The sequence below is a fragment of the Triticum aestivum genome, chromosome 2B (assembly GCF_018294505.1).
Source record: "Triticum aestivum cultivar Chinese Spring chromosome 2B, IWGSC CS RefSeq v2.1, whole genome shotgun sequence".
NCBI lineage: Eukaryota > Viridiplantae > Streptophyta > Magnoliopsida > Poales > Poaceae > Triticum > Triticum aestivum.
The window spans coordinates 810108528-810122020 of NC_057798.1; the positions used below are offsets into that span (position 1 = coordinate 810108528).

Consider the following 13493-nt stretch of genomic DNA (forward strand, 5'->3'; position numbering starts at 1 on the left):
TGAAGGATGTGCCTGAACTTCGCCATGAAAATCATGAGGAGTTTTGAAAAAAACAATAAAAATTGAAAAGTTCTTTGAGTTTTGGCGACAAAGTTCCGAAAATATGGTTAAAAAGTTGTCTACCTATTTTTCAAAAAATGCAAGCTATGCCAGAGTTTTCCAAAAGTTCTTCTATTTGTCATGGCAAAGTTCGGATACCAGTTTAACAAAGTTTGGTTGTATTTAAAACTATTTAGAGAACATTCTTTGAGAACAAATTTCAATAACATGATATTTTAATTTTGTGATGTTTAAATTACTTCCAACAACATAGGCTAGAGAGATAATCACATGAATTAATTCCACAACCGGAGGGGTAAAGCGAATCTAGCAACAGCGTCACCTACTACTGGACAAGACTAGCCTGGGTCCTAGCGGAGCCCTTGTCAGCTTTCTCGCACGCTGTGAACAGAACGCGAGAGTAAATGCTCACTTCACTCAACCCCTCCTCCTCCTTCACTTCACTCAGAGTGTGCGTTGACCTGAGAGACTCATCCCCTCCTCCTCCTTCATCACTCAGGTTGGTAGTAAATCTGAATCTCCATTGCTTGACTCCGCAGCAAGGAGCGTGGCCTGTCCAGGTAAAGTAGTACTAGACCTTGTCTCGTCTGGGAACATCCGTGTGCGGATTCAGCATTAGTCGCGGGTCTCTGCGCATTTATTTACCACTAATTTGCAGCTAGCCTGTGGTTCGGGGTTATTTTCACTTTTATCCATCCCTTCACTTCACTCAGAGGGTGAGAGACTAATCGATCCACTCCTCCGTCACTAGCGAGGCTGCTAGTAAATCTGAATCTCCGTCGCCTTCACTCGGCTGCAAGCAGTAGTAGATCTTGTATCCTCTGGGATGTGTGTATGTGTATGTGTTTGGGCTTGCTCTTTGCTGCCTTTGATCAATACAACTTTGACAGCAGATCTATCAAACAGCAGTCAAGTGGGGCTTGTTCCTTGGTGCTGCTGGAAGTATTTCCTTTCTTAAATGTTTCGATTTTCCGGTTTATTGTAACGCTAAAAACTACTGCCTTTGTCATTGGTCTCCAAACATTTCCTTTCTTAAATGTTTGGTTGACTGCAATGTTTTTTCTTTTTCTTTTTGGCAGCCAGCGGGCGCCCGGTTCGTCCCAGTCTTTTACCCGCAGCCTGTTGCAGTGGCTCTTTTGATGTGCTTTTTTTTTACTGCGACGCTGGTGTTGGAATCTGCTTGTCTTTATGGTGGTTTTCTACTGATGCTTGTGGGATCTTTTTTTTTTTTGCCAATGAAAAGTTTGATCTGCTTGTTTGCCATGTTACCTTCTACTAGTCGATCTGGGGGCAAGCTTAGTGGAGCATCAACTTGTAGCCTAGCTATAAGTTCTATTTTGGTTGCACTGGGATGCTTCCTCTGTTTTTTGGACCAAGTATATGGAACAGTACTGTGTTTCTTAGTAGTTCATTAATTATCTACCTGAGAACTTGGGAATTTTGTTCTAGTGGCTACGCTCATACATACATAATGAGTTTGCTACTGTTTCCAGGTTAATTACATCATTCATACATACATAACAGGTTTGGTCATATTTCCAGATTAATTACATACTAACTGCAAATGGAACAAAAAGCTTCTAATGCGCAAAGTGACCTAGAGCAGATATTAGTCGATGACACAATTGAGCCCAAGGCCCTGCCATTATCACTCTTGAAGGACATCACAAATGATTTTTCCGATGACCGGGAGATTGGAAGAGGTGGATTTGCTGTGGTTTATGAGGTAGTATTAGTATACATTCCAATCTTAAATCACACCGTTTTTTAGAATTCATACTGATGCTAACACTTGTGAGTGATAGGGAATACTTGGCGGCAGGTCGGTTGCCGTGAAGAAGTTGTCCAAAGCTTATATGCATGAAACAGAATTTGACCGAGAGATTGAATGCCTCATGCGGGCTAAGCACAAAAATGTCGTAAGATTTCTGGGATATTGTGATGACAGACAAAGAAGTGCGAAAACGTATGACGGAAAACTTATCATGGCAGATGTACAACAAAGATTGCTTTGTTTTGAGTACCTACCTAAAGGGAGTCTTGATTTGTATCTTAACGGTACGACCATGTGGCCTCTAACTTCTCTCTTTATTTTCTACATATACTAATTCCGTAATGTGCCATATAAGTAATATAACATTCATTATTCAAAAGTGAACACATCAAGTATCTCAGATTATAAACTCGGTTTCTCCTCTCCCGTTGATAGATGCACATCGTGAGTGGGATACATGCTACAAAATAATCAAGGGGATATGTCACGGTCTGCAATATCTTCATGACAATCGTATTATTCACTTGGATTTGAAGCCCGCGAATATACTGCTCGACAATGACATGGTACCAAAAATAACTGATTTTGGCCTGTCAAGATGCTTAGATGAAAATCAAAGCCAAGTGCTTACCAAAAATATATCAGGAACAACGTAAGCTAGTGAGCTCCTCATGAAAGCTCATTCTTTTGTGGTATGTGATTTAATTGCACTCTATTTGTAGATTAATCAATCGGACCTTTTATATTTTCATACAGGGGATATTTGGCACCAGAACGTTATGAAGGGAGTGGAATCACACGCAGCGGTGACTTGTATAGTCTTGGTATTATTATCATGGAAATATTGACCGGGCAGAAAGGGCATCAAACTAGTGAGGATGTAAGAACAATAATAAATGCCATCATTACAGAGATAAAAGCATAATTTCCTTTTTGGCTAAGAAGGGTCAACTTTGAAATAGTTGTCACGCTTCTAATTTCCATATTTTGATTACATTTTAGTGTCAGATGTTGGGTAGTATCATTTCTGGAAGACACTTGTAAAACTACCATTTGCTAAGGGAAAACATAAACTTAATCCTTATGAAGAATAAATAGAAACTTAAAAGGTGTACGAGTACCCAAGTCTTTGAAGATAAGAAATGGAAATATTGAAGAATCCCGGCAGTACTAAAAGGTACAGGAGAATATGGATAGGAAAAGGTCATACGAATAAATATAATCACATAGATTATCGTTTGCAGGAAGGACTTCACATTTCATTTCTACTTGTTTTCACTGAATATTAAAGTACAATTTATATGGCCATAGATCTGACTTGAAATTATTGGGACTTGTTTTACTTTTTAGCAATATTTTATTGTTAGTTTGCTGCCTGAAAGTATGTTGTCAGTATATACTATACATATTTGAGTTTCCTATATGCAAAAATGTTACTGATCCATTTCAAAGACCATAACTCAGCACTGCAATTCTGTTAGGTACTTGAAAGCTGGAGTGATAGGTTGGAGAGATCACAACAAGACACACTCTACGAACAAATACGTGTATGCTATGAGATAGCTTTAAATTGCATACAGTTCAATCCAAAGGACAGACCAGCTAGTGCACGAGACATGATTGACAGGCTTCACCAAATGGAAAGTATCCAGGTATGTTGAAAATTTCAGAGTTTGTGCATTTTTTCCTTTGATTCCGAGTTGCTACATATACCACTAGGATCCGTAAACTGGAGCAATTTGTGCCGCTATGATATGGGCTTTGACGCTTTAGGAAAAGGGCCAGGAGTCCACCGATGCTAGTTGCTTTAGTCGCACATCCCTGTTTCAACACTAAAACCTTTTTCACGGGCACTAGTCATTGGTAAGTGGGTACTAGTAGCGTGCGTCTTATTTTGAGTGGAAGGTGCCCGTGTGAAATGCCACTAGTAACTACTCCCTCTGTCCCAAAATTCTTGTCTTAAATTTGTCTAGATACGGATGTATCTAGTCATGTTTTAGTGCTAGATACTCCTATCCATATCTAGACAAAACTAAGACTAGAATTATGGGACGGAGGGAGTATTTGTAGATGGTGGTGTGGTCCTGCATTTTTTATGTACACCTGCCACTGGCATCCACTTGCGACGACGGCGTGGGGCTGATGGATGATGCTGGTATGGATTTTGGCGATGGCGATGCCCTTCCTCCCGCGTTAATGATCTCACCCTGTGTGCACGCTACTGGGACTGCGGAAAGTGGAGGTGAAAACACACGATGATTTTGATTTGGCGGTGCTTTTTGAGTACAAGGTTTCGAGCTCCGGGTGAATACCCTAGGTTTAACGCTAGTTGGTTTTACCTGGCAATGGTGGTATTTTGCATCGTCACCTTGTTGAAGACATTGCTTGGAGTTTGTTCGGATTTGATCTTCAGGGTGAAAACCCAAGATCTAACCATTGATGATTGGATTCGGGGATGGCGACGTTTGGGCGTCATTTTCTTCCTTAAGGTGTCGCTTTTGAAGAACCTTTCTCATAGTCCTTGTGTTGTCAAAAAATGAGGTGTCGCTTTTTTCATCCATTGCTTTTTTCATAGTCCTTTTGAAGAACCTTTCTCATAGTTCTTAAGGTGTCGCTTTTTTCATCCATCGCTTGTGCAGAGTAATTTACCCAAAAACTGGGCTCCTCTCGCGTCCTCCCCGCAGGCGACCGAGAGGGCCACCCCTAGTCGCCGGCTCCTCCCTCCCCTACACCCCTCCCCTTCCCCCGCCGCCGCCGGCAAGCACCGCCGGGCAAAGCCTGGTGGCATCGGTGGCGGCGGGCTCCTCTCCCTCTTCGTTCCAACGCTCGGCCGGCACGGGTAGGTCTGCTGGACGGGGACGCCGTGCTCCCATGGGTCCAGCGGCGTGGCAGCAAGAGCGAGCGGCGGCGGCTTGCGCGATGTGGCAGGCGGCGGCGTCGAGCGCGATGGCTAGCCCGTGGTGGCTGCGGGGTCCTAGACACGGATCTGGCGCAGGCGGAGCTTGCGGATGGATGGTAGCGCCCGAGTGCGGGCGGGGTGGCGCACGGCGGCGGGGCTGTGCATGGTGGGCGACGTCGAGCTGCGGGCGGATGCTTGTGGCAGCGGCGGCGGGCCACGCCCCGGTGTGCTCATGCTGGAGGCTCCGGTGCTTTGGCGTCTTGGCTTCTTCGAGTGACGCGAGGCGTCCGTCCCCCTGGCGTGCTACTCGGGGCTTCGAGCCAGGCCATGGCCGGCGGCGGCTGTAGTGGCGTGCGGGGTATTCTGCGGCTGGTGGTGTGGTGGATCTAGGGTTAACTGGTGGAGGGCCACGAGGGCTGGACCAGATCTGGCCCGTGGAGGACCACCGCTCCGGTAGCCTGTCTGTTTGGGCCACCCCGGCGACGATGCAGGCTGACCCGGTGATCCATGCCACCGACTGAGGTGGAGCTCCTTGTTTGTGGACCGGTATCGGGGATGCCCGGTCCTGATCAACGGCGGTTCCGCTATATCGTCGTTCGTGTCCGGATGCCTGTCCTAGGTCATCATGCTGCTTGTTGGTGGTGGTGGTGGTTCGCTTTGGATGTCGGGGCGGCGGCCCTGGATGGTGAGGCTGGACGGGTGGCTCGGCGGCGGGCAGCGTGGCAGCGGTGGTGGCACCTTCTCATGGCTATGCGGGTAGCAAGGGGAGGGGTGGTGGGTGGCCTTAGAGTCGTCGTAGCTTCGGCAATTGTGATCCCTTGGTCTGGATCTGGAGGCCTGGCGCGATGGGCCGCGGCTTCCCCTCTTGGGGTGGGTCGGCAACCGTGAGTCTGCTGGTGGCACTTTTGTGGGTCCGACCAAAAGCTCTGCGCTCCGGCGCCGGCAACGAGGGCACCGACGGGTGTCGCTTCCCTCTTGGGGGCATTGTTATGGGCCCCCTCAAGGTGCCAGGGGTCCGGGGTGAAAATCCTAGTCAATCTCTAGGGCTCAATGATGGTGGCGCTCGGTGTCATCCCCCTCTTGAGGGCGTCGTTGGTGGACCCTCGGTTCTTCTCGGTTGCAGATGACTTATGGCGTCGGGTTTGCCTTCCCGCTGACATAGTGCATCTTCTCCTCTGGCGAGGGGTGGTGTCGATGATCACCTATCATTTAAACGTGTCCTGGTGGCCTCCGTTCTCGGTCCTTGCCGTCTCTTGGCAGGTGCGGCGCTCCAAGGCCCGGAGCGAGGGGGTCGGCTCGACGATGAGTCTGCCCTCTCCAGAGATAGCTCGGTGTGTTCGGATCCTCATGGCACGGTGATTTCTCTTGGCGGCTCGGCTCCGATCCTCTTCAGTTGTCTTGGTTGTAGTGTGTTAGGGGTGGTCTCTCCCGTTCTTCATGTTTGGCGTTGGGTTTAGTGGCACTTGTGCCACTCGTCCTGGGCCTTTTTTATTTCATTCCGACCTACTTGTATGAGGGTTTCCTCACCACACATGTATCGTTCGGCCGTTTGTGCCTTTATTTATAAAGGCGGGCGAAAGCCTATTTCGAGAGATGGTCATTTTTCCCCTTCACCTAGGCATAGCGTTGGTCTTGTATGTCCTTGATTTTCATAGTGTGATCATTGTGTGTGTTAGTGTCTTTTTTTGCGAGAAAACTTCCAATATATTCATCATCAATCATGATAATACAACGAATACCAGAGATAATAAAAACTACATCTAGAACGGTAGACCACCTAGCGATGTCTACAAGTACTGAAGCGAGCCAAAGACGCGCCGCTGTCATCGCCCCCTCCCTCACTAGAGCCGAGAAAACTTGTTGTAGTAGACGGTTGGGAAGACGTTGTGCCAAGACCGTGTAGGACCAGCGCATCAGAATAGAAACCGCTGCCGTTGAAGAGAATTTTAGATCGGAAGGATCAAACCTGTAGACACACAAACACACACGGACAAATACCGAATCCATGTGGATCCACCAAAGATAAACGCCGGCCGAATCCCACGAGATCCGCCAAAGATAAACCTTCACACGACCTCTGATGACGCTAGAAGCACCACCAAAGATAAACGCCGGCCGAATCCCACGAGATCCGCCAAAGATAAACCTTCACACGACCTCTGATGACGCTAGAAGCATCACCGGAACAGAGGCTAGGCGGGGAGAATCGTATTCCGCCTTCAGAGAGCCGTCGTTGCCTTGTCATTCTAAGCAGGACACAAACCTTAAGAAAACTCGGAAAAGCATAAAAAAACAAAGCCCTCCTACCGGCAAGGGCTGGGATCCACCATGTCTCCATGGCCCTAAGGCCACAGGAGACGAGGCACACCGGCATCGGCGCCGACGGGAGGTAGAGGAAACCCTAGCGACGGCTGGGTACGAGCGCCCATTGTATGTGTTTGTGTTGATTGTGTGCATCTTAGTTATGCTGAGGTTGTGTTCTCATTTTGTTTATATCCCCTTGATGCGATATTATTATGAGATAATAAAAGACGCTCTTTAACGAAAATGTGTGAAGGTTTGGGAAAAAAGTTTAGTGCTAAAAAAAAGGTTTTTTAGAGCCTTGTTTTTTGTACAAATTTTTCGAATTCACTTTTGTGCTCGAGCTTCGAATTGAATTTTCTGTTTCCAGGCGCATGAATAATAGCAAAAGTGAATTTTTGTAGGGCTGGTTTGGGGAAATATTTTACTATTCTCCTGAGCTGGCTCAACTGCCGGCGACCGAGATGACGTCAACGCACGATACGTTGGAGCAGATGTCATATCTGTGCGTGAGCGTGGTAAAGGCGCGGGACCTGCCTACCATGGGCATCACCGGCGCGCTGGACCCGTACGTGGAGGTGAAGCTAGGTGACCTCAAGGACGTGACTCGGCACGTGGAGAAGAACGCCAACCCGGTGTGGCGGCAGATGTTCACCTTCTCCCAAGCCCAGCTGCAGTCCAACCAGCTGCAGATTATCGTCAAGCACAAGGCCGATTTCGTCGGCCGCGTCGACTTTGACGTGTCCGACATCCCCAGACGCCTCTCGCCTTACAGCTGGCTGGCACCGCAGTGGTACCACCTTTCCGATACCGACGGCGAGAACAGCCATAGCCTCGGCGAGATCTTGCTCGCCGTTTGGCTCGGCACGCAGGCCGACGAGGCCTTACTGGAGACGCGGCATTCTTTTTTGAAACGGAGGCAAAAGATTTGCCTCATCGATTAATTAAGAAGAAGAGAATTGCCCAGTTAATTAAAGGAAAACCGGGCGAAAACCGATACATATAGACCACATGCGGACTACTCTCTAAGAAAGAAACTCCATGACACCATGGTCAACCCAACAAACATACATAACATGCAACAACCATAAGCCCTCGCAAAATGACATCGCAACGAAACCCTCAACGAAACCACCGAACGCCACCAAATCCACAGAGGCGAGTCAATCGAAGATGGATGACAAAAAGACTGAGCATCCTCCATTAAGCAGTCGCGGACGCCTTCCTAATAACGTCAGTCTTCTTGCCTATGTTCCTGATAGCCTTCTTCACCTTCTTTATTTTGCCCGTAGAAACCTCCTCCGCTAGGAGGCAAGCAATCGTCTTGGCAGACCCAGGACAAGCTGCATCCAAGCTGGTGAGCAAGCGGCCAAGCTTTTTCGCGAAGACCACCTCATCAATACGTGCCAACATAGCGTCGCGGTCAAAGATGAGAGACTGGACGGGCTTCGGCGCCTTAGACACAGGTGTCAAAGCACCTACCTCATCAAACTCAGCACCAACAGACGCCACCGGGCCAACAACCTCAGGTGAGAGAGCAGCAGCAGCCGCCAAACCTCCAAGGTCCACAAAGGCAAGCGGCTGACTCGGCTCCAATGAAAACGATGAGGTCGCAGTCGGCATCGCCAAGTCCCCTCCAAGAGACCCTATCTCCTCGGGAAGCACCATCGAAATAGGCAAAGTGGGCTCCCCACAAAGCTTCTGAAGCTCAGACATAATCCGCAGCACCGGAGTCACGACCTCAACAATGAGTTCACTCCCTGAAGGAATCGGCATGACAGGCAGCGGCAACTGACATACTGTAGCACGAGGGGAGAGATCTCCATACATGCCACCTTCCCCATCGACAGAGACAACCTGGATCTCGGGCAGTAGGGACACATCAGGCACAACCCCAATCTGAAGCTCAGGCAGCGAAGACACATTCGGCACCACCTCTAGTTTGGCAAGAGCAGCCTCCGCCCTCCCCAAAACACTGCCGGCACGCGCAAGGCAGTCGTGAAGCTCAGTGCGAAGCATCTTGGTCTCCTCCACCAACCCGACATGCTCAGCCGAGATAGACGGGATCTGCACATCTATCATGGAGACATCACCGGTGGAAGCAGCCGATGGAGCATGACATTGGAGCGGCGAAGCTTGGTGGACAGGCTTCTTAGCACGACAGAAGCGAGCGATATGTCCAGATCGAAGGCAGTCAGTGCATCGGATTGGATCCCTGCAGGAGTATGCGCGATGACCTCGACGGAGACACCGGAAACACCTGTCTCTCAGCCACGTCGGAGGGGAACGCCGCACATTGATGGAAGGGCGACCAAAAGCTGCAGGAGGCGGCGAGCAGCGCCCCTTCGAGACAGTCTGCCATCCCCCTTGCTCACGCTCGAGAACATCAGCCGCCTCATCACGATGGAAGCATCCACGCCAATCCCCCCAACCAGGAGCAACGAGTGCAGGAGGTTGGCCGCCGGGCAGGCAAGGGCGTCCAGCAGGCGGCGAAGCAAAGGTATCCAGGCCCTCCTGGGAACGAGCCTTCTGCCCTCCGATGGCCGGGTCCGATCTGCGGCAAGCAAGTGCAGCCGCGGCTAGTGCGGCGGCGGCGAACGTCGATGCGGGAGGGACCACGGGCGCTGGCTCGGAGGGGAGCGAGCTCGGTGGCGATGGACGCGAGCTCCCGGGCGCGGCCGGCTGGAGGAGGGACGGAGCCGCCACGGGGACCAGGATGTCGACAGCAGCAGCCGTCGTCGACGGAGCGGGGCAGCCACCAGCTGCCGCGGGCATGGGTGGCGTCGGTGTCGCGGTGGCCGGCGCCGGAGCTGGGCAGTTGCCGGTAGCCGCGGGCATGGGGAGCTTCGGTGATGTGGGCGCTACGAGCTCGCACGGAGGCATCACCAGCACCGCCATGGGCACGGCACGAAGCTGGGTGGGCAGGTCCAGCGTCGTCGTCTGCGGCGGCGGAAGCAGGAGGTCCCGATCCGGATCTGACCGGGAAGACGATAGGGATGGCGGCGGGACGTCAACCGGCTTGAAGCCCACAGGCAACGAGGGTGGAGGCGGCGGCAACATGGCGGCTGGGCTGCGAGCCAGCGGTGGGGTGGCCGACGGGGCCGGAGTGGCCGCCGCCGGTGCGCGCTAGCAGGAGAGCTCGGGGTCGGGTCACTACGCTCTCTCCCTGGAGGGGATCACCAACACGCGCTCCAGGGTGTACTACTCCCCCAAGCTCATCTACCTCAGGGTCGCCGTCATCGTGGCACAGGACCTCATGGGTACTAAAAAGGACCAACCACTAGCGTGGACCGTCGCCAAGATCCAGATGGGCAGCCAGATAATGCGGACGCGGCCGGGGCAGCCGCAGGGGTCGGCGAACCCGGCCTGGAACGAGGACTTCATGTTTGTCGTCAGCGAGCCATTTGAGGACCAGCTTGCGGTGACCGTGGAGGAGATGGTCGGCCACGGGAGGTACGAGCCCATCGGCCGCGTCATCATCCCCGTGGCATCGCCGCACGTGGAGTGCAACGACCTGCTTGTGCCGGTGTCGTCCAAGTGGTTCAGCCTCTCGCGTGGGATGACCGGGAGCAAGATCCTGCTCAGGATGAGTCTGGACACGGCGTACCATGTGTTGGACGAGCGGCCGGACTTCGTGAGCGACCTGCATCCGGCGGCCGCGTTTTGACACTATTAATTACAATACTCCCTACGTTCATTTTTGTAAGATCGTTTAGACATTTAAGACAACACCTAAAACAGTTCAATTTCTGCTGTCTAAAAGGTCTTATAAAAGTGAATAGAGGGAGTAGCATATTTGAAGCCGGAAATTTGCACGGAAGTACGATTACCATATATTCCTGCCTTTTCATAATCAATATGTTAACACGTATACTTGTTGAAGAAACTCCGCAAGAGCGCCATTGGCATCCTGGAGGTGGGGATTCTGGGCGCACGTGACCTGGCCGCGGGCGTGGAGAACCCGTACGTCGTCGCCAAGTACGGCAGGAAGTGGGTGCGCACACGCACTCTCCTCAACACCACCGCGCCGCAATGGAACGAGCAGCACACCTGGGATGTGTTCGACGTCTCCACCGTCATCACAATGGCCGTCTTCAACGACTCCCAGGGCGTTGCCAATGACCAGAGGATCGGCAAGGTGCGCGTTCGCGTCGCCACCCTCGAGACGGACCGCATGTACACCCAGTACTACCCGCTCATGGCGCTTACCCGGTCCCGGCTGAAGAAGATGGGGCAGCTCCAACTTGCAGTCCGCTTCACCTGCAAGTCTTGGCCCAAAATGCTGGCCATGTACGGCAAACCACGGCTCCCCAAGATGCACTACACCAACCCAATCACCGTGCGGCATATGGACTACCTCCGGTTCGAGGCGATGCAGATGGTGGCCACGCGGCTGGGCAGGTCGGAGCCGCCGCTGCCGAGGGAAGTGGTGGAGTACATGCTCGACGTCGACTCCGACACGTTCAGCCTGCGACGGAGCAAGGCCAACTTCTACCGGCTCATGGCCCTCTTCTCTGGCATCATCGTCGTGTGGAAGTGGTTTGACGACGTCTGCAAGTGGAAGAATCCGGTGACGACGATTCTGGTGAACGTGGTATACCTGAACCTGGTGTGCTACCCGAAGCTAATCCTGCCGATGGGATTCCTGTGCTTCATCATGATCGTTGCGTGGAACTACCGGCAGCGGCCGCGGAATCTGCCGCACATGGATGCGGTGCTGTCACACGCGGAGCTCGCACACCCGGAGGAGCTGGACGAGGAGTTCGACACGTTTCCGGCGTCCAGGCCGGCTGACATCGTGCGGATGAGGTATGATGGACTAAGGAGCATCGCCGGCAGGGTGCAGACGGTGGCTGGGAACCTTGCTACGCAGGGAGAGCGCCTGCTGTTCCTGCCTCGCTGGCATGACCCCAGGGCGACAACCATCTACATGATGCTCTTGGTGATTACGGCAGTCGTACTGTACCTGACGCCGTTCCGAGTGGTGGCCATGGTGATACAGCTGCACTTCCTCCGGCCCCCGTGGTTCCGGAGCAGGACCCCGAACCTGATCTTCAACTTCTACCGTCGTCTGCCTTCAAATCAAGACCTGATGTTGTGAGGTTCATGCATGAATGTAGAATATGTTTTAGGAGTATTTCTTATCATAAGCTTTGCTACAACTACGCGCAGACGATGCGCTACGGACTCACGTGAGATTAAAAGATTGAAAAGTCATGATGGCCAGCCCCACCATGCAAACAATAATCCCCCTGTTCCCAATCAGAAAACTCCACATAAGCATTTATGTAAAAACGTTGGGTGTAGCATTGCCCCCATGCAAATCAGGGTGCGAGAGATTAGTTAGCACTTAGGAGAGGCAGCCCGTAACTTGTCCGTAGGTCTAGAATTTTCGTTCTTATCATCGTTTTGGTTGACTACATTACCCCCTCTCCGTTCAGATCTCGAAGTCTTCTTTTGACTGTCTCCAGAATACTACGTACTAGCAAAAGAGCTTGTGGGTTGGAGTGGATACAAAATCAACGGCATTAGGAACTGCAAGAAGTAAAAAGTTATCAACAACCTATAAGCAACGGCATTATTTATGTTCTCTTCTCTGTAGATGTACAACAATCAACAAGCACCAGCATAAACAAATTCGCTGCAACTTCTGTGTTCAACTGTCCCACTAGCCAAGGTGGGGGCGGTGTGGCGGGCACAGGGTGGTGGTGAGCAGCACCAATGGCAGAGAGATGGTGCACCCTGTTTTTGATTTAGTACCAGATGATACGACGAGTTATATTTTTCTTCCACTAGGCTACACTTCTGCATGCATGCAACTTGCATGACGAGTGACGCGGCCGCCGAGAGCATTAATGCGGCGATGTTGGTGCAGACTAATTATGATCAATCAGCCAGCTGGTTTTGGTTTGAATTGAAAGATAATAGAAATGCCACTAATACATTCTTCCTTCAAAAAAAATTGATTCATTTTCTTTTAATTTTAGTTTTATTTTGTTTCTCATGTTAAGGGTAATACAAATGCCACTAACTCATCACTACTAGGGAAAACCTTATACACAGAAATTTAGCAACAGCGCGGGTCAAAAAAGCGCGCTAGTGCTATATAGCAGTAGCGATTGAAGAAAAACCGCGCTATAGATACAACCTTAGCAGTAGCGCGTGTAGTTACAAAAGCGCTACTACTAATATTCCCATTGGCAGAATGATAGGCTACGCATAGCAGTAGCGGGCTTAGAAGAAACGCGCTACCGCTAGGGCATAATTAGCAGCGCGTTTTCTAAGAAGAGCGCTACTACTAACGAAATAAAATAAGATGAAAAACAAATAGAAAAGTAAATGAAAATGAAAGAAATAGAAAAAGGAGAAAGGAAAAAAATAAAATATAAAGCAAAATAAATGAAAAGGCGAAAAAATGGAGGAAGGCATAGCAAGAGCGTGTGTTTGTAAGAGGCGCTA

The 13493-nt window shown here is 50.7% G+C and overlaps 1 pseudogene; it reads left to right on the forward strand.

The window, feature by feature from the left end:
• The first annotated feature begins 449 nt into the window (after positions 1–449).
• Positions 450–13246, forward strand: LOC123047609 (FT-interacting protein 7-like; annotated as a pseudogene).
• The last annotated feature ends 247 nt before the right edge of the window (positions 13247–13493 follow it).